Genomic DNA, 24,402 nt, shown 5'->3' with positions numbered 1-24,402 from the left:
ACTATTACCTCAATCCAAAATAGCGGAAGCAACAAGGTTGTGGATTCCCATCAACACCAACGGCAAAGTTGAGTATAGGAAATCGTAACCCTAACGTACCACTTACTCGTCGTCTGAAAAGTCTGCAACATGAAACGTTGCAGCCCGAAAACGGGTCAGCACATGGAATATGCTGGCAATGTAACACATAGAGAGTAATGAAAGAATAAGCTATACTACATGCATATATGGCTGGTGGAAAAGCTCTACGGTTTATAATGTTTTTGCGAAAAGCCAATTTTTCCCTACTGCAAAGGAATAAATTTATTTAACTATCATGGTGGTTGTTAAACATTGAGAATGGTTGACAGCATTCTCAATCCCAATTAAAAAGTACTCATTAACAAACCCAACAATATTAAATTAGAGTAACATGTTGAGATACACATGATATTCAAGTACTAGATACTCAAGATGTCCATAACCGGGGACATGGCTAATCATGATTAGTTTGTACACTCTGCAGAGGTTTGCGCACTTTTCCCCACAAGACTCGATCGCCTCCGTTTGGTTTCTCGCACTACATGGTGTTTGAGAAACGGATGACCGAGACATAGTCTTTCAGAAGCGCTAGCACCTTACGATGGGTAGACCCGTACACCTACATCCCCTACATCTGCTAGTCCACCACTATAAGAGTTCGCACGACTTAGTCAACTATGCCAGAGCCCATAATGGCTTGTGGCTGCACACGGAAGTTACTAGCATGAATTATCTTATGATCCCTTTGAGCCTGGGTGGCGGTCCATAGGAAAATCACACGGTACCCCCGGGATTTCCAAAAAAAAACAGGCAATCACTGGATACCCCAGGTGCCTCAATCCACCCAGATGTGTATTTAAGTTGCCACCTTAGGTAAACCATTAATTTAACAAACTCACATCTGTCATGGATATTCACTCACCCAATCCACGTCTACTAGCATAGCATGGCATAATAAGCAAACGCAGAAGTAACTCCCAAAGGTTTCATAAGTAAAACAGGTAATAGGTACTACCTCATCTACTTCCCATCCCACAATTTGATCTAATCATGCAATGTTTGATGGATTGATCTAATGCATAAAACTGGGTAGTAGAAAAGGTATGATCAAGTGTTACTTGCCTGCAATGTTGATGAAGATGATTCGCACTCAAAACTCTTGGTAGTTCTATTCGTCACACTCCGGTCAATCTATCGTGAGCAAGCAATAGTAACCACACATAAGCAATCACTCAAAAGATCAGAAAGAACGAAGAAGACGATTCAGAAAACATCAAAACCAAGCAAATGACTCTTGCAGCATAAAACAATTTCTAACAGTACCAAAATTATGTGAATTTGGCCTTATCAGAAAGTTTAGGTCAAGAGCTTCGAGATGCAAAAAGAATCAACTCAAACGGAGTTATAAAACTCAAGTTATGATCAAATGAAGTTCAAGTTCAATTCTGATCTAATTCAAATTTTAAGCTTTCAAAAACATGTTCAAGTTGTTTATCTGGATAGAGGGGATCATAACGAAGAAGTGGGCGTTGGTTTCGTTGGATTTGGACTAACGAGTAAAAAGTTGTGAGTGTTTGGAGTACAGGGACTAATTTTTGAAGAAATTTATCATGAATAGGTCCCTGGCCGAAAACTAAAGAAATAAAAGAAAAAAAACTAAATAGTGAACGTTCGCTACAGAGAGATAAAGAACGAACTCGTTCTCTACCTAATCCTATCTAATGAACGTCCATAAACTAAATCCAACTAAAAGAGAAAAACCGATCTAACTAACCGAAAAAACCGAAATAAAACCGTTCTAGGGTTTTACCGGTTGGGGTGGTTTTCCGTTGGAAAACCGGCGGCGAACTCTGGCGGCTTCCCGCGGCGGCGGGCGTCGGTGAGGAGCGGGGCGATGGCTGCGGGCGAGCAGCAGCAAGGCGCGGCGCGACATCGGGGAGCGGTGGCGCGGTGGGGCGGGCGGCGACAGCGCGCAGCGAGGGGCGACGGCGGCAGCAAAGTGCGGCGGCGGTGGTTGGTGGTGGCGTGAGGCGAGGGACGCGGCGCTCGAGGGAGAGAGAGGGGAGAAGAGGGCGGCGGGGTGGCGCATTTATACAGCAGGGGGGGGGCGAGGGCGGCTTGGGCGAGGGGCAATGGAGGCGGCGGCACGGCGGACTCCGGGGAAGGAATCCCCATCGGATACGGCAGGGACGGCGGTGGGGAGCTGGGCCGCGGCCTGGCGAGATGCTGGGCCGGCCCAGTCGGCGAGGGAATTTTTTTCCAGAGAACTAAAATAATAAAAACAAAATAACTAAAAAATATTATAAAGGCATATTATATATCAAAATTTTCAGAAAAATATTTTCTACAACGTGAACATTATTATAGCTTTAAATAAAATCTACAAAAATTCAAATAATTCAAACAGTGCTCCTGCTCTACTAAAATCCAATAAAAATCATTTTAAAAATACCAAAATGAATTCAAATTTATTTCTCTCCAATTTTCTAGTGTAGGGAATCATGTTACCCTAATTTCTGTATATTTTATTTTTGGAGAAAAATAATTTGAATAAAACCCAAATAACTCCAAATTGAAAATAAATTCAAAAGAACTTTGAATTTAATTCTTTGAAACTCCCAACTCATATTTCATATGTTTTGAAGAAGTCATTTTATCTTCTCTCATGAAAATCATTGAGTTGCTTGAAGTTTATGAATTGGAAATAATTTCAAATAAAATTCAAATATTTTCAATACCCCTTGTCATTTAAATAAATGGAAGAAGTCATGTCATCTTCTCTCCAGGGTTTTTGTATTTGAAAAGAATTTGAATTCATGAAGATCAGAAAAGAAAATGAAAGTTTGGGAAAGTCCTTTTATTCCCTCTCATTTAACTTCCAAAAGTTTCGAATCACTCAATTAATAACACAACAATCAAAAAATCAATCAAATCTATCTATTTGTATAACATTCCAAAATTTAGAATTTTGGGATGTTACAAACCTACCACCCTTAAAAATGAATCTCGTCCTCGAGATTCGGAGAGGCTAGCAAGAAATAGGTTAGGGTTTGGGGGTCTTCAAAATCCATCGATCATCTCCGGGGTCTTGGGTGCTACCACCCTTAGAAGCATGGTTACGGTTCCATCAAAACTCATATACTCCATCCTTATTGTTGAAAGTGGCAGTCTTCTCAGATCTTGGGAAAATTCCATCTCTGGGCTCTTCCGGTAGTGGCATATCTTTTACCGCAGTTCTTCTGTCCTTTTCCTCTTAGTAAGGTTATACCGAGACTGGGTCTTCTTAGCTGACGGGTCTGGCACCAATGCTAAACAACTATCGATATCTCATGGTGGTCAACAATTTATGGTTTCTCCTGCAGGAAATGGGTCTGGGCTGAACCTCACCATATAACCTACGGTTGGCAACAACTGCCGTGTACAAGGGAAAATACTTATACCATTCTAAGGTTTAAACAAGGTTTTGATCGTCGTCTCTCTACTATAGGTAAGTCACTCGGATTTACCGTCCCACGTAGCAAGGCGAATAATAAGAGTAAGTCAGTATGGTGATCAATCCATCCCGCACCGAAATCATTACCTTGTATATAGTTTAGCGAATCTCGCATTCTAACACTCGGTCATCCTCACAAGCATTGCATAATTTCTCTTGTCGACACACCAAGTTTGGATAAATCCATTGATTCTGCAAGCCAAACAAACATCTATCGTTCCTTAACAACTCTCAGGTTTTGCGTTGCTCCTATAAAGTCGTCTGTCGATAAAATCGTAACTTCTTCAGGGTTTTCCTTCAACAAAAGTGTGCTTGCTTCTTGGCAGGTCCTGGGGCCTGTGGGTTATGGCCCATCTCATCACTTGTATACCTTGATCTCATCCTCGGCGCAACTGATCATTATTCCAACATTCAGCTTCCTAGCATACTTAAAATCCATCCAATTGTAATGTCTCCCTTCCTTCGGTTGTACCAAACCAAGACGTGATTACTCACACTCATCATGGAATTTCCATTGATCCATATTTCCAACATCATACCTCCTTTATATCCAATAGTAATACATCTCTTCATCCTCGTGGGATATCCCACATACCGCGATAAAAACTTATAATTATGAAGTCCATACTCCACTTCGTGGAACATCATTATCCTTTCCATGGTCAAGCGTCCTTACAGGGGAATATTGGCCATCTCTGCATGGCACTTCTTCAACTGGGAAACGTGTAACACATCATGAACTTCTGACAGTCCTTCGGGTGACTCCAATTTGTTGGCCACTTCTCCCATACGCTCCAAAACTCGGTATGGTCCTACAAATCTCGGGGCTAACTGTCCCTTAACTCCAGATCATTTAACTCCTCGCAGAGGGGACACACGAAGACATGCTCTGTCTCCAATTTCATAGACTTCCTCCTTGCGTTTTTGAGTCTGCATAACCTTTCTTCCAGGACTGAGCTACCTTCAGTCTATCTCGAATCAACTTAACATTCTCTTCTGAATCCTTGATCAAATCTGGTCCAATCAACTGACGGATTCCAACTTCATCCCACATCAACGGTGTTTGGCACCTTCTCCCATACAAAGCTCCAATCTCATCCATAGACCATGTTTCTCATATCCTCGAAAATGGTCAAAATCTTTCTTCATAGAGTAACAACTCATAAAATCCAAAACAGTACCAACGATGATAACTTTATTTATTCTCCAATTACTACAATCTCCTGTATTTCCATTACATGCCTCAACTCAAAATCTCAACACAGAAGAGATGTTCTCACTACTACTACTACATTTACATTGCTGCTAACTCACATATTAGCACAAGTCTCCTTCTTCTTGAGACAATCCCTCGCAAAGTGCCCTGCTTCATTACAATGAAAACATAACACCTCTGACAAGTCTCGAGGTTTCCTCATGATCACATAGCCTCCTTGGGTCCTCGGCTTCCTTTTTGGGCAAGTGTTGATGTAGTGCCCTGACTCCTTGCACTTGTAACAGGTGACATGACTCAGGTCCTTCCTGGAATCCAATCTATTCCTCTTCCTGGACTTTTCCGTTCCAATCAGGGCTTCTATTTCCTGTGGGTCATACTCTACTTCCTCTGTCGGGAATTCTACTAGATCTCCATTCAGACAATTTTGGGAGATGTGTCCTTCTTCTCCACATGAATAGCATGACTTGGTGCGGGCTTTAATTTTGTTTCCTTTGTGTGTGTCCTCGACATCGTTCTTCGTCACAGGTTATTCTAACATCTCCTTGAGGGCTCCTTTCATTTCTTCTTTCTTCTGCTGGATGGTTCTCTGTAATATAGGGCAAATGTGACACTGAGCAGGGTAGTGGGTAGTTCCTCCACACAAGAAACAAGTAATCTGCTTAGTTGGGCATTCTTCAGCTGGGTGACTTCCTTCACAATTAGGGCATTCATCCTTGTGTTTCTTATGGGTGTGTCCTATTTCTCCATAGAGCTTGCATGCACAAGGTTTCTTCATATCCTTTTCTGAAGGCTTCAATTTCTGGGACACAAACCGAGACATTAGCAAAGTCAACTTAAATTCTCCCCAAGTGGTTACTCTTTGCCATCCATTGATGTTTTGGTACATCCTCCACCACGTATCAGCACCTCTAAAGAAATGAAGAGCATACTGGGTCATATCCTTTCTGGCTATAGAGTTATTCTCCATATGATCGTCCATGTTCCGAATCCATTGGTCCGTCTCCAATTGACTCATCGGTCCAGAAAATATAAGCTCATCTCCATTCATCCTCTATTGGGTCCAGGGGTTTGGGTGGGATAAGAGAGATCGAGAAGGAGGCACACAATACAAACAATCGTTTTGAAAAGACAGGTTTTATTGTGGCTGTCGGAAAAACATCAAACAAATGACAGCTCACAATCATCGCATCTAACGTAAGTATATAACAGGGGTTTGGTCTTCTAAAGGTTAATAAATCTCCAAAATCTCAAACTCTTCAAGTCTTGTTCATGTCTCCGATGGATTCTTCCATCGCGCTTGTCCTTCTCAAGCTCTTTTGCCAAATCATCTCTGTTGACACGAAGTCTCTAGTGACATCCTTTAACTTTTCTGTAGTTACGTTCCAACTTCTGGATTTCAACATCCTAGGCATGAACCGGGGTCCTAATGTCCTTCAGTTCCTGACAATTCTCTGGTGTCTCGAGGTTTTGCTCCTCCAGCTTGGCTACTCTCATCTTCAGGGTCCTGAGTTCTTCTCAAAATACTTCCTTGTTAAAATATGGCTTCCTAAAGTCGATCTAAAAATCCTTGATGTAATACTCCAGATCCTGGTGATACACCAGCTATGTTAAAATTGCATCATTTGCTGACAGATGCTCCATTAGCCTTCTACCATCCATTTCTTCTGAAAGATGCATGCTTAACACCTCCCGGTAATAATAGCATAAGAGAGCGATAACTTCTTGGATATTCATATTTCTGCCCTGGTTATTGACATGAACTTTTATTCCATAGTTGATATCTCCTGCCTTGGGGCTTTTGTTCCGGTCTTTCTCCGATACACCTTGATCTCGGGTATTGACAGTTTCCATAGCATGACAAGTTCCATAAGTGTAGCCTTCCTTGGTCATACCAAATCTGGAAATTCTTCATATTCTCCTAGTCTTCAACAGTTGTAGTTTCCATTATCATAATGTATGGTAAAATCCTCTTCATTCCGAATGGTCTTAGTTGTCCGATATCTTGTACTCCTTGAAGAGGTCTCATCAGCCGAATCTTCGAGGGGTCAAAAGGGAAAGGGGTATAGTCTCACTAAAGGGAATTTTTGAATAAGCTCAGAAGAGAAGAGAGGTAAAAGATCTTTTTTGAAAATGAAGTAGTAGAGAAAAATCTTTCCTATGGGCTTGCCAGTTTCTAGGGTCACGTCCTACAATCAACATGTGCTCTGATACCATCTTGTAGCGACCCGACCTCAGACGGTCAAGTCTCTGTGCTTACGTGTCATCCCTGGATCGGTATGCTGACACACATAGTACTCGAGGATTTATAACAGAGGTAAATCACATGTATAAAGTAACGTAAATACTATCACCTCAATCCAAAATAGCGGAAGCAACAAGGTTGTGGATTCCCATCAACACCAACGACAAAGTTGAGTATAGGAAATCGTAACCCTAACGTACCACTTACTCGTCGTCTGAAAAGTCTGCAACATGAAACGTTGCAGCCTGAAAATGGGTCAGCACATGGAATATGCTGGCAATGTAACACATAGAGAGTAATGAAAGAATAAGCTATACTACATGCATATATGGCTGGTGGAAAAGCTCTACGGTTTATAATGTTTTTGCGAGAAGCCAATTTTTCCCTACTGCAAAGGAATAAATTTATTTAACTATCATGGTGGTTGTTAAACATTGAGAATGGTTGACAGCATTCTCAATCCCAATTAAAAAGTACTCATTAACAAACCCAACAATATTAAATTAGAGTAACATGTTGAGATACACATGATATTCAAGTACTAGATACTCAAGATGTCCATAACCGGGGACACGGCTAATCATGATTAGTTTGTACACTCTACAGAGGTTTGCGCACTTTTCCCCACAAGACTCGATCGCCTCCGTTTGGTTTCTCGCACTACATGGTGTTTGAGAAACGGATGACCGAGACATAGTCTTTCAGAAGCGCTAGCACCTTACGATTGGTAGACCCGTACACCTACATCCCCTACATCTTCTAGTCCACCACTATAAGAGTTCGCACGACTTAGTCAACTATGCTAGAGCCCATAATGGCTTGTGGCTACACACGGAAGTTACTAGCATGAATTATCTTATTATCCCTTTGAGCCTAGGTGGCGGTCCATAGGAAAATCACACGGTACCCCCGGGATTTCCAAAAAAAACAGGCAATCACTAGATACCCCAGCTGCCTCAATCCACCCAGATGTGTATTTAAGTTGCCACCTTAGATAAACCATTAATTTAACAAACTCACATCTGTCATGGATATTCACTCACCCAATCCACGTCTACTAGCATAGCATGGCATAATAAGCAAACGCAGAAGTAACTCCCAAAGGTTTCATAAGTAAAACAGGTAATAGGTACTACCTCATCTACTTCCCATCCCACAATTTAATTAGATCCTAATCATGCAATGTTTGATGGATTGATCTAATGCATAAAACTGGGTAGTAGAAAAGGTATGATCAAGTGTTACTTGCCTACAATGTTGATGAAGATGATTCGCACTCAAAACTCTTGGTAGTTCTATTCGTCACACTCTGGTCAATCTATCATGAGCAATCAATAGTAACCACACATAAGCAATCACTCAAAAGATCAGAAAGAATGAAGAAGACGATTCAAAAAACATCAAAACCAAGCAAATGACTCTTGCAGCATAAAACAATTTCTAACAGTACCAAAATTATGTGAATTTGGCCTTATCAGAAATTTTAGGTCAAGAGCTTCGAGATGCAAAAAGAATCAACTCAAACGGAGTTATAAAACTCAAGTTATGATCAAACTAAGTTCAAGTTCAAATCTGATCTAATTCAAATTTTAAGCTTTAAAAAACATGTTCAAGTTGTTTATCTGGATAGAGGGGATCATAACGAAGAAGTGGGCGTTGGTTTCGTTGGATTTGGACTAACGAGTAAAAAGTTGTGAGTGTTTGGAGTACAGGGACTAATCTGTGAAGAAATTTATCATGAATAGGTCCCTGGCCGAAAACTAAAGAAATAAAAGAAAAAAAACTAAATAGTGAACGTTCGCTACAGAGAGCTAAAGAACGAACTCGTTCTCTACCTAATCCTATCTAATGAACGTCCATAAACTAAATCTAACTAAAAGAGAAAAACCGATCTAACTAACCAAAAAAACCGAAATAAAACCGTTCTAGGGTTTTACCGGCGGTGAACTCTGGCGGCTTCCCGCGGCGGCGGGCATCGGTGAGGAGCTGGGCGATGGCTGCGGGCGAGCAGCAGCAAGGCGCGGCGCGGCATCGGGGAGCGGTGGCGCGGTGGGGCGGGCGGCGACAGCGTGCAGCGAGGGGCGACGGCGACAGCAAAGTGCGGCGGCGGTGGTTGGTGGTGGCGTGAGGCGAGGGGCACGGCGCTCGAGGGAGAGAGAGGGGAGAAGAGGGCGGCGGGGCGGCGCATTTATACAGGAGGGGGGGGGGCGAGGGCGGCTTGGGCGAGGGGCAATGGAGGCGGCGGCGCGGCGGACTCCGGGGAAGGAATCCCCATTGGATACGGCAGGGACGGCGGTGGGGAGCTGGGCCGCGGCCTGGCGAGATGCTGGGCCGGCCAAGTCGGTGAGGGAATTTTTTTTCCAGAGAACTAAAATAATAAAAACAAAATAACTAAAAAATATTATAAAGGCATATTATATATCAAAATTTTCAGAAAAATATTTTCTACAACGTGAACATTATTATAGCTTTAAATAAAATCTACAAAAATTCAAATAATTCAAACAGTGCTCCTGCTCTACTAAAATCCAATAAAAATCATTTTAAAAATACCAAAATGAATTCAAATTTATTTCTCTCCAATTTTCTAGTGTAGGGAATCATGTTACCCTAATTTCTGTATATTTTATTTTTGGTGAAAAATAATTTGAATAAAACCCAAATAACTCCAAATTGAAAATAAATTCAAAAGAACTTTGAATTTAATTCTTTGAAACTCCCAACTCATATTTCATATGTTTTGAAGAAGTCATTTTATCTTCTCTCATGAAAATCATTGAGTTGCTTGAAGTTTATGAATTGGAAATAATTTCAAATAAAATTCAAATATTTTCAATACCCCTTGTCATTTAAATAAATGGAAGAAGTCATGTCATCTTCTCTCCAGGGTTTTTGTATTTGAAAAGAATTTGAATTCATGAAGATCAGAAAAGAAAATGAAAGTTTGGGAAAGTCCTTTTATTCCCTCTCATTTAACTTTCAAAAGTTTCGAATCACTCAATTAATCACACAAAAATCAAACAATCAATCAAATCTATCTATTTGTATAACATTCCAAAATTTAGAATTTTGGGATGTTACAGCAATACTTTCCCATTGTAATGGATGGTGCTCGGGCGATAGAGGCCTAGTGCTCGAAAGATGTAATTTACGAGTGAACTTATTGTCGTTTAATGAAGAAGTTCAAATTTTTGTGCTCTGTAATGCGCCCGACTTCTCTTGTATATGGCGCTATGTTTGATTATTTTGACTCCTGTGCGGCCATTTTTAACCAGAAAGTTGCCAGTCGTCGGCTTCAACCCCTGTGCAGAGACTGCAAAGGGTGTTTTCTCGTGAACACTTTAACCCTTAGCCGACGTCGCGGTGCCTGGAGGCAGTAGTGTGTAAGGAAAACAAGGCAATCAGACTTTGTGGCTTTAGTGCTTTCACTTAGCCATAGGAGCTTGATGTCTACTACACAACTTGTTCTTGTAGACTCGTGTTGGGCCTCCAAGCACAGAGTTTTGTAGGATAGTAGCAAATTTCCCTTAAGTAAATGACCTAAGGTTTATCAATCCGTGGGAGGCGTAGGATGAAGATGTTCTCTCTCAAACAACCCTGCAACCAAATAACAAAGAGTCTTCCCCAACACACCAAATACAATGGTAAATTGTATAGGTGCACTACTTCGGCGAAGAGATGGTGAGACAAGTGTAGTAATTATAGTACATATTGGTTTTTGTAATAGGAACTATAAAAAATAGGAAGGTAGCAAGTAAAAAAGTGAGCACAAACGGTATTGCAATGCTTGAAAACAAGGCCTAGGGTTCATACTTTCGCTAGTGTAATCTCTCCATAGTGCTAATATAATTGGATCATATAACTATACCTCAACGTGCGATGAAGAATCACTCCAAAGTTCCTATCTAGTGGATAACACAAGAAGTTGTTTGTAGGGTACGAAACCACCTCAAAAAGTTATCCTTTCTGATCGATCTATCCAAGAGTTCATACTAAAATAACACCAAGTTATCCTTTCCGATCGATCTATCTAAGAGTTCGTACTAATATAACACCATATGATACACATCAACCAACTCTAATGTCACCTACATACTCCAATGTCACCACGAGTATCCGTGGGTTGATTACACGATATGCATCAAATAATTTCAGATTCATAATAGTCAATCCAACACAAAGAACCTCAAAGAGTGCCCCAAGATTTCTACCGGAGAAACAAGGACGAAAACGTGCATCAACCCCTGTGCATAGATTACCCCAATGTCACCTCGGAGATCCGCGAGTTGAGTGCCAAAACATATATAAAGTGAATCAATATGATACCCCATTGCCACCACGCGTACTCGTAGCAAGATATACATCAAATGCTCTCAAATCCATAAAAGTATTCAATACAATAAGAACAAGATCTCAAAGGGAAACTCAATTGACCACAACAAGATAGAGAGGGAGAAACACCATATGATCCAACTATATTAACAAAGCTCGCGTTACATCAAGATCGTGCCAAATCAAGAACACGAGAGAGAGAGAGAGATCAAACACATAGCTACTAGTACAAACCCTCAGCCCCGAGGGTGGACTACTCCCTCCTCACCATGTTGGCCATAGGGATGATGAAGATGGCATCCGGTGATGATTCCCCCCGGCAGGGTGCTGGAACAGGGTCTAGATTGGTGTTCGTGGCTATAGAGGCTTGCGGCAGGGGAACTTCTGATCTAGGGTTATTTCTAGGGGTTTATGTATTTATTATATTTTTTGGCCTTGGTTTCATACCAAGGCAGGCTTCGAGGGGCTCACCACCCACTAGGGTGCGCCAGGGAGGGGGGCTGGCGCGCCCTAGTGTCTTGCGGGCAACAAGGGTGTGACGCCCCCATTCAATCGTACACTAATCATACTTGCAAACGTGTACGATCAAGATCTGGGACTCATGGGAAGATACCACAACACAACTCTAGACACAAATTAAAGTCATACAAGCTTCATATTACAAGCCAGGGGACTTGAGGGCTCGAATACATAAGCTCGATACACAAGCGAGTCAGCGAAAGCAACAATATCTGAGTATAGACATAAGTTAAACAAGGATGCCTTAAGAAGGCTAGAACAAAAGTAGCATGATCAAAGAGGCAAGGCCACCTGCCTGGGACCTCCTAACTACTCCTGGTCGTTGACGGTCTCCACGTAGTAGTAGGCTCCATCGGGGAAGTACTAGACAACGGGGGTGACATCTGGCTCCTAGGATCCACCATCTGATCGCGACAATGGGGTATAGGGGAAAAGAGGTAGCAAAGCAACCGTGAGTACTCATCCAAAGTACTCGCAAGACTTACATTAGAACTATTCCAAGTATGCATCAGTATTAAAGGAATGAGCTGTATCTGTGGACTAAACTTCAGAATGCCAGAGGAGAAGGGAAAGTCTAGCAAATCGAAGACTAGCATCTTTAAGCATCTTCAAGCATCTTGCAACATTCAAAAGAGTATAGAATAGCATTTTATAATTAACAATCATGTTGTAGAATTAACGCCCAGAGATCCTTCCTCGACTCCGTGCGAGAAAGCAATCACAGAGCCCACATATCCATCACATGTCTCAAGTATCCATTTATAGTTGTAATAGATCAGGATACCATTTCGAGCGTCGAGTACCGTGGACACGACTATTCGAATAGATAAACTTCCCTGTAGGGGTGCACCACGTTTCCCAACACACTTGATTACTCTGGCCGGGCACACTTTCCTAAGTCAATGCCCGGCCTCAGAAAATCAACACGTCGCAACCCTACCTAGGCTCAGCTGAGAGGTCCCCGCCGGTCTAAATCCTAAGCACTCCGGGGTCTTGGGCCCATCGCTCGTTGCACTCCGAGTCATTGCGCGCAGGGTAATCCAAGCCACCTCCTCTGGCACGCCGACTAGGCCGTGCCGCAATGCTGAACTGGACGTCTGACAAAGCTTCGGCTGATACTACGACGCCGAGTGCCCATATCTGTTCCCGCGTGGTGGTTAGTGCGTATAGGCCAATGGCCAACTCAGAACAAATACCCAAACCTGTTAGTGCATTAACAATTAAAGGTGACGACTGTCGGGACAAGTCCGGAGCTACCACCACCTCCTGGGTGATATCGCTAAACAACCAACCGCCACCGTAACATCTCAAGGGTGCTCTCTGGGCCCGCCCGACTTTCACAAAGGTATCTCTCGCGGGTGCTCACTAGGCCCGCCTGACTTTAATAAGGGTATGAAATAAAGTCAAGGTAACCATGTGTCCAAAACATCAAGGGGGATAAACCCAAGGAATCACCCTCGATGGATTCCACTCAATGTAACCATCAAGGTGAACATATGAGGAATCACCCTCGAGGTTCACACTTAAGGTGTTGCACAACAGATTCATCATCGGGAGTGGTGAAGGAGGAATCACCCTCGACAGACCATGACCGATTAGCTACACTATAGAGTTACCATCAGGAGTGCGTTACGAGGTATCACCCTCGACACTCGATAGTAGCTCTATAGAGTCGTACAACTAAACGGGATGAGGTGGGAAGTGTCGGGCTCTAGGCATCGATCATACTGATCGAGTCATTGGTCAACAAGCCAGGACAACAAGGACAAGGTGAGGGGTCACTGATGGATCACTAACCAACCTATACTAAGCAATTTAGGATAAGTAGGTAAGGTAAAACATCAAGTTACAAAAGCTGGCTATGCATTAGGTAGGAGCAATCAATTATAGTAGAAAAATCTAATGCAAGCATGAGAGAGAATGAACTGGGCGATATTGGAATGATCAAGGGTTGTTTTCTTGCCTGGAAGCTCTGCTAAAACGGAAGGAGGGTCGTCAGTGACGTAGTCGAACGCAGGGGCATCAGCAGCGGCCTCGGGGTCTACCGGAGAAGAAGAGGGGGAATAAACAGTAAATTCAAAGCACACATATGCATGACATGACTACATGCAGAGCTAGGGGTGTTCTAATGCAGTGTTGCACGATACCGGCGAAGGAGGAAAACATCCGGGTAATGTTTTCCTGGTGTTTGGCATTTTCGGACAAACGGACCAGAGGGGGACGATTCCATGTTCTCTATGCTAGGGACATGTGACAAACGAACAGAAGGCGTATTCTGATTTGTCATATTTTTCTGAGCAACTTTCATGTGTAAAACTATTTCATCCGAGCTACAGTTCATTTTATATTAGTTTTCAAAGTTTAAACGAATTTCTAGATTTATTTTTAATTCGAAAATAAATGCTAAATTTCTAGGTAGACCCAGCACATTGTACACAAAGTGTACACACTGACTGACAGGTGGGCCTGGGGGGACCAAGTTGACAAGTCAAAGTTTGACTGGTCAACAGGGGGTGGGGCCCTCTGTCATTGACTACAACTAGTTAACTAGTTAATTAGGTAACTAATCGGGTTAATTAATTAATTAATTTATATTTATTATATTTTTATTATTTATTTATCTTTTTTTGGAACATGGCAGTGGGTGGACCCCACTGGTTAGTGGGTGTCTTAGCGGGGGCGGGTTAATGGGGCGGGCGTGGACGCCCGCCCAAACGGGCACGGGTGAGGGGAGCTGGGCGCGCGGCCGGTGGGCGGCAGCGGCAACGAGCGGCATGAGGCGGGCGGCTGTGACAGCCTAGTTTTTGCCCTCTTTTCTTTTTGCCTGGTTTTCAGTTGTGTTGGTTCTGAGTACGGAGTTTTTGAATCATTTCATTTGGACTTAACCACTTGGGTACCCCTTGACTTTCACCCAAGTGCTTCTTCTCCTTCTCAAACCGTCACTTCACCTCTGGATCATCTCAAAATATTGCATATTTTTCTTAAATGAAAAATATTCATTTTGCCCTCCAAAACCCTAACTAGCCCTTTGTGCTCCAAAGCAACCCTAATTTTTCTTGCCCCTAAAATCCTGAGAAAAATCCCAATTATTCTTTGAACCCTAGGGCACCTTTTTGAGCAAAAATATTTCATCACTCTTTGGAATATTTTGGCTACAGAAAATAATTTCATTTCTGGACAGAAATGGTAGTTTCTACAACAACTACCATTTTACTAGCTCCATTGTAGCTGGTTTTTCTTGTGCCTATTTACCTTAGTAAGTGTTAGCTAGCCTCCAAAGCTCAGCCCCTAACTCCCAGTGGTTTGACCATAGTAAACCTCCAAAGTTACTGTCTAGAAACTTGCTTGCAGTACAAATCCATTTCTACTGCACCTGGAACCAAGCCCAGCCGTGGTAACACTCCAAACTACCAAGGACTACACGCCAGACATCAAGTTAGCGCTTAGGGTGGCCTGATGTCATAGTGTTCGTCCAGGCCTGCTGGCATGCAAAACACGCGCTCTATTGAGCGCGCGCTCGCTGCCCAGCCTGCCCGAGCATGCCAAACCTCGCCACCAACCCTGTCTCCACGACCTTAACTCCCACCTGGCACTCGCCGACGCCGGAGCTCGCTGCAGCGGGCACGGGCACGGTCCAGCCAACGACACAGTGCACGGCGCACTGTGCTCGTCGTCTTCCCCCTCGCCCCTGTGCTCGTCCGCGCCCGCCAATAGTTCCCGCGTGATCTCCGTCCTCTTCCCCCTCTCTCACTGGCGTCGTTCATCGCTGGGCGCCATGGACAGGTGTCCTCTGGCGGAGCCCGAACCCCCCTTGCCGCTCGCCTATAAATGCCGCCACCCCTAGCCTCCTCGAGCACCCACAGCTACTCCCACACCCTCTACAAGCTATTAGAAGCCGCAGCCCGGCCGGGCAGGACGTGGGCTGCCGTCCCGAAGCCCGAGCTCGCCGGCGATCCCTTTCGGATCGTCCCCGCAGCTCCAACCCCTCCCAGGCTAGGGAGACCCTACCAGGGCCTCCGCCACTCTTCGGTGAAGCCATTCCGCCCTGTTGGAGCCCCCGGAGCCACCCCGAGCCGCTGTCGTCTTCGTCTCCGGCGACCGCTGCCCTCTGCCTCCGCTAGAGAGGTTGTTTCCGATGCCGTCCGACCACCTCTAGCCACGCTACAGGTACGGGAAGGTGCGCCGTCTTCTTCTCCTTCGATCCCCCCTCTCATTTGGCCCCAAGAGACCTCGCCGCCGGCGTGCGCTCCGGCGAAGCTCCGCCTCCCTCTGTTTCCCTCTCCCCCTCCTTCTGACCTGACTAGCAGGGCCCGCTAGTTAGCCACTCAGTATGCACGTGAAGCGGTACGAGTGGTGGCGCCCTGGGCTTTTATGCCTTCGACGTCACCCCCCAGTCTGTTTCATTTTTAATTCAAATTCATTTAAATCTAGGAAACTTCAAACAGCCATAACTTTTTACCTATAAGTCCAAATGCATTGATTCTTTTTGCATTGTGTTCTTTGTCTAAAAATCTAGCAGCACCCAAAAGATGGGATTTTTCCTTGCTGTCTTGATTTTCTAGTAATTTTCAGAAGGTTTCTTGATGTTTTCTTTTTGTGGTTTATTTATTTTCAGAAGAGCAGGCTTGTCTTGAGGATCACCAGGAGGCTTGTGAACCTCATCTGCACTAAGGCAAGCCACAACAACATTTTCATAGTGCCACTTCAATATTTGTGATTTTCCTACTTGAACTTGTGATTATTCATGCATTTAACTTATTATTATGAAAATTATATTCTGTTAGATGCTTGTCATGTTAAATATGCTTGATTTACAGAAAGTTTGAAGTGAATCTTGTTGATAAGCTAACAAGAATTTAGTTATGAGTAATGGTAAAATGATATGGTCATGAAGATTAATAATCAGTTTAATTATTATTCTTGCATGATGAAAAATGATGAGATTGCTAGAAATGATTCTGGTTTAAGTGAGGTTGGATTTTAACCAGAGAAGTATCATGAGTTGATGATGGCTCCGTGGGAGCGTAGCTGATTTTGTTACTTTCATTGATATGAGGTGCATATGTTAGTGATGCATGTCATGGCATTATGACACCGGTTACTTTCACTTTAAGTTGAACCTGATAAATAACTCAACTTGAATATGTTGTTGACCGGGTCTTGGTGCCGCTGAAACGAGTTTTTCCCAGTGCAACCACACTTACCGGTATGGGACGACCTTAATGCGTTTCATTGTCGTGCCTTTGGTCGGTGCCTCCATCTAGGGAAGGTTATGGGTGTGCTGTACCCTGGCCCGGTAAGCAGGCATAACCTTGTGAGCCCGTTGTTAAGTTAAGTTTTGGTACCGAGTCCCGGAGTGGATCGTGGCCACGACGGTGGTCGAGGTGTCTTGAGGTAGACACGGGCCACCCAGGACTAGCCCGATGGGGATTGAGTCGGAGTGGCCGGGAGAGTGTCATGACAATGAAGTGGTTTCGTCGGAATGCCGTTTGTCCACCCGAATGGGAGTGCGAGGCCATGTGTATCGTAGTGTGGGTCCAATGTGCTACCTCTGTAGAGTGTATTAATCTATCGATAGCCGAGTCCACGGTTACAGACAGGCTCGAAAGTAGGGTACACCATTGGTCAACACTTAATAAATTTACACACTAAGTTTGCACTGAGGATGGCAGTAAGGCCATCGTGTTGAGTTGGACCAAGTGTGGACGGGTTGTGATCGCCGTAAGGATCACGGGGCATTTATTGGTCGGGTTGTGATCGCCGTAAGGATCACGGGTCATTTATTGGTCGGGTTGTGATCGCCGTAAGGATCACGAGCCGTTTATGGGTCGGGTTGTGATCGCCGTAAGGATCACGGGCCATGTATTGGTCGGGTTGTGATCGTCGTAAGGATCACGGGCCATGTATTGGTCGGGTTGTGATCGCCGTAAGGATCACGAGTTTGTCTCTGAGATCGTCACGTTTGTGGTCAGGAAATGATCACGTCCGGTAAGCCAGTCCAAGGGACGAGTAACACTTGAGCATAGTCACAGCATGTTGGATATATTGTTGCATTGTTAATAAATGGTTAAATATCATGATATTGTTTGTCATTATGTTTATGCTTGTTGTGAGCTTGCAAGTACATTCAATGTACTGACCTGGCGTGTCATGCCAGATTTCAGGAAAGTCTCGTTGGAAAGGGGTGCTGTCCAAGTCTAGATCGTGTCCACATCGGTGTCCCTGTGCTATGGAGTCCCGCTATGACGTTGTTCCGCTGCCGCGTAGTTGTCATGATCGAGGCCCCTTTATGTTCACTAAATAATGTACATATTGTTCAGCCGCACTGTGTGTGCCGCTTGGCCTCGCTAACTATTGTAATATAAACTCTGATCCGCTAGCATCAATAAAGTGGTTGTTTTTCTATACCAAGTTGTTGTGTGTTGCCAGTAGACAATGTCTCTAGGCTGGCAATGCAAGGTAAACCAGTCACTTTGAGCCGGGGTGCCACAGCGGCGAGCGGGGCATGTGCAGGGGCAGCCACGGGAAGGCAGGGTGTTTGGGCACAAGGTTAAGTAGCCGAGGCGGCTTATCGGTTGGTCGCCACGCCGATGGCCGGGGCCGTGGCGGCCATCGGCGCTGTCCTCGCCTCTTGTGTGAACAGAGGAGGGGGATGGGCACGGTGGGCTGGCATGTGGCCAGTCGGGCCAAGGCCCACTTGGGGAGGGGTGGTTTGTTTTTTGTTGTTGTTTGTGTTTTTCTTTTTTGTTTCTTTACTTTTCACGGTTTTAACTATTTTCCACATTATTTTGGTTTAGTTAAATACAATAGTAGTTTCTAAATTAATATTGCTATTTATACCTCTGCCAGAAAAAGTTTGGTACTCAAATAAATTAGTTTGATATTTTTGAAATTATAAAAGGCATTTATATAATTGTTTAAGCCGTTGTTTTAATCTTTTTTGAGCACTTAAACACTTTATAAAAATTTGGTTTCTTCACTAATAATACTTATGAATTATTTTCCACAGTTTGCACATTTTAGTTTTGACATTCGAAAACTTTTGTTTTTGACTTTAATTTAAATTTGAATTCGAACCGATTTGAATCTATGCGAGATTAGCAACTGTTATAGTGGTGACGTGGCCTCATTTAACATAGAATTACTGTAGCTTAATTATCTGGGCGTTACAAATCTCCTGCACTATAATAAATCTCGTCCCGAGATTTTAGGAGGTAGACGGAAACAAAATGGGGTATTCATCTTGAAGATGATCCTCGAGTTCCCAAGTGGCTTCATCTTCAGAAGGATTTGGCCGCTGCACCTATTAGAATTTTGATAGCCCTCTGACGGTGCGACGTTGAGCTTGATCGAGAACGTGGACCGAACAGATACTTCGGACTTTGATGTAGCGTTTTCAATTCTCACAAAAGGAGAATCGTTCACGCGTTCAAGGAATAAATCCGTGATTCGGCATTCTGAACAAGATGAGCATGGTAGCTCACTATCTCATTAGAAGTATGCAGTAGGTGGAAGGTTTTAGTGGTGCAGATGATAGAAACGGTATGTGTTTTAAACCATTCCATTCCTAGAATGAGGTTGATATTGGATGACTTCAAAACAATGGGGGAAACATGGAATTCCAGCCCTCGATCTCAACGGGGACGTTGGGACTAACGATGGTGGTTCGACATCGACCCGCATGGGTGTGTACCACCAGCGGGTTGTTCATCTCTTCGAACTTAATGCCATGCATGGATGCAAAATCTTTTGATATGAATGAATGCGATGCTCCTGAATCGAATAAAAGAGAAGCTGGTACTGAGTTAACAAGAAGAGTACCCAATACAGTAGCAGGCTGGTCTTGAGCTTCATTCAGATCAATGTGGTTTTCCTGACCATGACCATAAGGCCTGGCATTGTTGTTGCAGGGCTGGTTGTAACCACGACCAGTTGGAGGAAGTGCAAGCTGGTACTGATTCTGAGGGTAGTCCCTCGCATGGTGACCTGGTTGACCACACCTGAAGCATATCCCGTCATTGGGACGGGAAGCAGGAGCTTGATGTCTCGGCAGCCCAGGTGGTGGAGGAGGCAGGCGAGGTGCAGCATGGGTCTGTCTTGGTGCAGGGGAGCTCGTGGATGCATGTTGTGGGGGATCCAAATCCTACGCTTCTGCGATGACGGGCCAAAGATGAACCCATTCCAGTGTTGTGCCTAAGAGATCCCAGGTGTTCCTGCACACCAGTTTCGACCTGAATGGCATTGTTCACCAAGGTGGCGAAATCAGCAAAGTCATGCACGAGGAGCGCTACTTCGATATCAACTTGAAGTCCACCATGGAACTTTTCCTATTTACGTGCATCAGTGGCAATGTCTTCTTCAGCATAGCAGGACAAGTCAAGGAACTCCCGCTGATAGGCATCCACAGTCTTGTTGCCTTGGGTGAGCTTGCGTAACTCACACTTCTTCCTGTCCATGGTTCCCTGAGGAATGAAGCGGGCACGGAAGGCATCTTGGAAATACGGCCAAGTGATGACCGTTCTAGCAGGTAAGGAATGCCTGTGGCTGTCCCACCATTGAGCAGCGGGACCCTTGAGATAATATGCCGCGAAGGTGACATAGCTGGCAGGGGCTACACCAGCAGACTCTAACTCGAAACTGATGTCACAAAGACAGTCATCAGCATCAAGTGGCTCAGTTGAGCTGAGGTAGATTGTTGGGTTGAGATGTGCAAAGTCGTTCAGTGTCACAGTTGCTGGCTGCTGGTTCAAGTTGGGGTGAGGAAACTAAGCCATCATTCCTTCCATGAACTGGCGGTTTAGTTCAAACTGTTGGATCATACCAGCCATGTACTCAGGTGGTGCTGGGGCGTTGTCACCACGACCACGACCACCGGGTCTAACAATCCTACTAATATAAAATAGGGGTAGTTCAGCATTTGAGAAATTTGCAAAGACAAAGAAATATAGACGATGAAACATGCCTAATGAAAGAAGTTCGATGCATACATCCTAGTAGCCAACATGACAGCTTGTGTATTATTCGAAATACATTTCAAGGGAATATTTTTTATAATCCAGCTCTGGGGTGAATGTGGTTACGAGATCCTAATGTTAGAGTTTGTAAATTCGTTTAACCCGAATGGAAGAGATATCAGAATCCTAGAGTATGGATGAGGAGTAAAAGATCCTAATACCACCCAATGGCAACATGGGCCCGTAAGCCACACAACCATGTTAGTAAAAGTTTTGCCATGACTAGACTCGACTTTGACCAAGGTGTGTGGAAGGGGGATTCCTTCAGGCAGTCGGCTCTGATACCAACTTGTGATGCCCCCAATTCAATCGTACACTAATCATACACGCAAATGTGTATGATCAAGATCAGGGATTGCTACCTCTTAAGCATGCGTTGGTTTCCCTTGAAGAGGAAAGGGTGATGCAGCAAAGTAGGGTAAGTATTTCCCTCAGTTTCTGATAACCAAGGTATCAATCCAGTAGGAGACAACGCACAAGTCACCTAGTACCTGCACAAACAATCAAGAACCTTGCAACCAACGCGATAAAGGGGTTATCAATCCCTTTACGATCACTTGCAAAAGTGAGATCTAATAGAGATAGTAAAATAAATATTTTAGTATTTTTGTTGTATAGATTGGAAAGTAAAGATTGCAAAATAGTAAACGAGATGCGATGTAAATGAAAGAGATGTAATATAATAAGAAAGAGACCCGGGGGCCATAGGTTTCACTAGTGGCTTCTCTCAAGATAGCATGTATTATGGTGGGTGAACAAATTACTGTCGAGCAATTGATAGAAAAGCACATAATTATGAAGATATCTAAGGCAATGATCATGAATATAGGCATCACGTCCGTGTCAATTAGACCAAAACGGTTCTGCATCTACTACTATTACTCCACACGTCTACCGCTATCCAGCATGCATCTAGAGTATTAAGTTCATAAGAACAGAGTAACACATTAAGCAAGATGACATGATGTAGAGGGATAAACTCAAGCAATATGATATAAACCCCATCTTTTTATCCTCGATGGCAACAATACAATATGTGCCTTGCTGCCCCTACTGTCATTGGGAAAGGACACCGCGAGATTGAACCCAAAGCTAATCACTTCTCCCATTGCAAGAAAGATCAATCTAGTAGGCCAAAATAAACCGATAATTCGAAGAGACTTGCAAAGATATCAAATCATGCATATAAGAATTCAGAGAAGAACCAAATAATATTCATAGATAATCTTGTTCGTAAATCCACAATTCATCCGATCTCGGCAAACACACCACAAAAGAGTATTACATCGAATAGATCTCCAAGAACATCGAGGAGGAATTTGTATTAAGAATCAAAGAGAGATAAGAAGCCATCTAGCTAATAACTATGGACCCGAAGGTCTGTGGTAAACTACTCACGCTTCATCAGAGAGGCAATGGTGTTGATGTAGAAGCCCTCCGTGATCGATTCCCCCTCCTGCAGATCACCGAAAAAGGCCCCAACATGGGATCTCACGGGTACAGAAGGTTGCGGCGGTGGAAAAGTGGCTTCGTGGCTCCCCCAAATGTTTCTAGAGTATAAGAGTATATATAGGCGAAAGAAGTACGTTGGTGGAGTTACGAGGGGTCCACGAGGGTGGGGGGTGCGCCCTCCTGCCTCGTGGCTTCCTCGTGGCATTCCAGACTTCAACTCCAAGTCTTCTGGATTGCTTTTGGTCCAAGAAAGATCATCGCGAAGGTTTCATTCCGTTTGGACTCCATTTGGTATTCCTTTTCTGCGAAACTCTAAAATAGGCAAGAAAATAGAAATTGGCACTAGGCCTCCGGTTAATAGGTTAGTCCCAAAAATTATATAAAAGTGCATATTAAAGCCCATTAAACATCCAAAACAGATAATATAATAGCATTGAACAATCATAAATTATAGATACGTTGGAGACGTGTCAAGCATCCCCAAGCTTAATTCCTGCTCATCCTCGAGTAGGTAAATGACAAAAACAGAATTTTTGATGTGGAATGCTATCTAACATAATTATCAATGTAATTTTCTTTATTATGGCATGAATGTTCAGATCCGAAAGATTCAAGACAAAAGTTTAATATTGACATAAAAACAATAATACTTCAAGCATACTAACAAAGCAATCATGTCTTCTCAAAATAACATGGCCAAAGAAAGCTATCCCTACAGAATCATATAGTCTGGCTATGCTCCATCTTCATCACACAAAATATTCAAATCATGCACAACCCCCATGACAAGCCAAGCAATTGTTTCATACTTTTGATGTTCTCAAACATTTTCAATCTTCACACAATACATGAGCGTGAGCCATGGACATATCACTATAGGTGGAATAGAATGCTGGTTGTGGAGAAGACAAAAAGGAGGAAGATAGTCTCACATCAACTAGGCGTATCAATGGGCTATGGAGATGCCCATCAATAGATATCAACGTGAGTGAGTAGGGATTGCCATGCAACGGATGCACTAGAGCTATAAGTTTATGAAAGCTCAGTAAAAGAAACTAATTGGGAGTGCATCCAACTTGCTTGCTCACGAAGACCTAGGGCACTTTGAGGAATCCCATCACTGGAATATACAAGACAAGTTCTATAACAAAAATTCCCACTAGTATATGAAAGTGATAAAATAAGAGACTCTCTGTCATGAAGATCATGGTGCTACTTTGAAGCACAAGTGTGGAAAAAGGATAGTAGCATTGTCCCTTCTCTCTTTCTCTCTCTTTTTTCCGGTTTTTGGGCCTTTTTTGGCCTTTCTTCCCCTTTTTTTATTTCCTCACATGGGACAATGGTCTAATAATGAAGATCACCACACTTCTTTTTACTTACAACTCAAAAATTACAACTCGATACTAGAACAAAAATATGACTCTATATGAATGCCTCCGGCGGTGTACCGGGATGTGCAATGAATCAAGAGTGACATGTATGAAATAATTATGAATGGTGGCTTTGCCACAAATACGATGTCAACTACATGATCATGCAAAGCAATATGACAATGATGGAACGTGTCATAATAAACGGAACGGTGGAAAGTTGCATGGCAATATATCTCGGAATGGCTATGGAAATGCCATAATAGGTAGGTATGGTGGCTGTTTTGAGGAAGGTAATGGTGGGTGTTTTGGTACTGGCGAAAGTTGCGCGGCACAAGAGAGGCTAGCAATGGCGGAAAGGTGATAGTGCGTATAATCCATGGACTCAACATTAGTCATAAAGAACTCACATACTTATTGCAAAAATCTATTAGTCATTGAAAAGAAGTACTACGCGCATGCTCCTAGGGGGATAGATTGGTAGGAAAAGACCATCGCTCGTCCTGGACCGCCACTCATAAGGAAGACAATCAAAAAAATATCTCATGCTCCAACTTCGTCACATAACGGTTCACCATACGTGCATGCTACGGGAATCACAAACTTTAACACAAGTATCTCCCAAATTAACAACTACTCTACTAGCATGACTCTAATATCACCATCTTCATATCTCAAAACAATCATGAAGAATCAAACTTCTCATAGTATTCAACGCACTTTATATGAAAGTTTTTATTATA

Source organism: Triticum dicoccoides, chromosome 2B (genome assembly GCF_002162155.2).
Source record: "Triticum dicoccoides isolate Atlit2015 ecotype Zavitan chromosome 2B, WEW_v2.0, whole genome shotgun sequence".
Taxonomy (NCBI): Eukaryota; Viridiplantae; Streptophyta; class Magnoliopsida; order Poales; family Poaceae; genus Triticum; species Triticum dicoccoides.
This window is presented reverse-complemented; position numbering follows the sequence as displayed.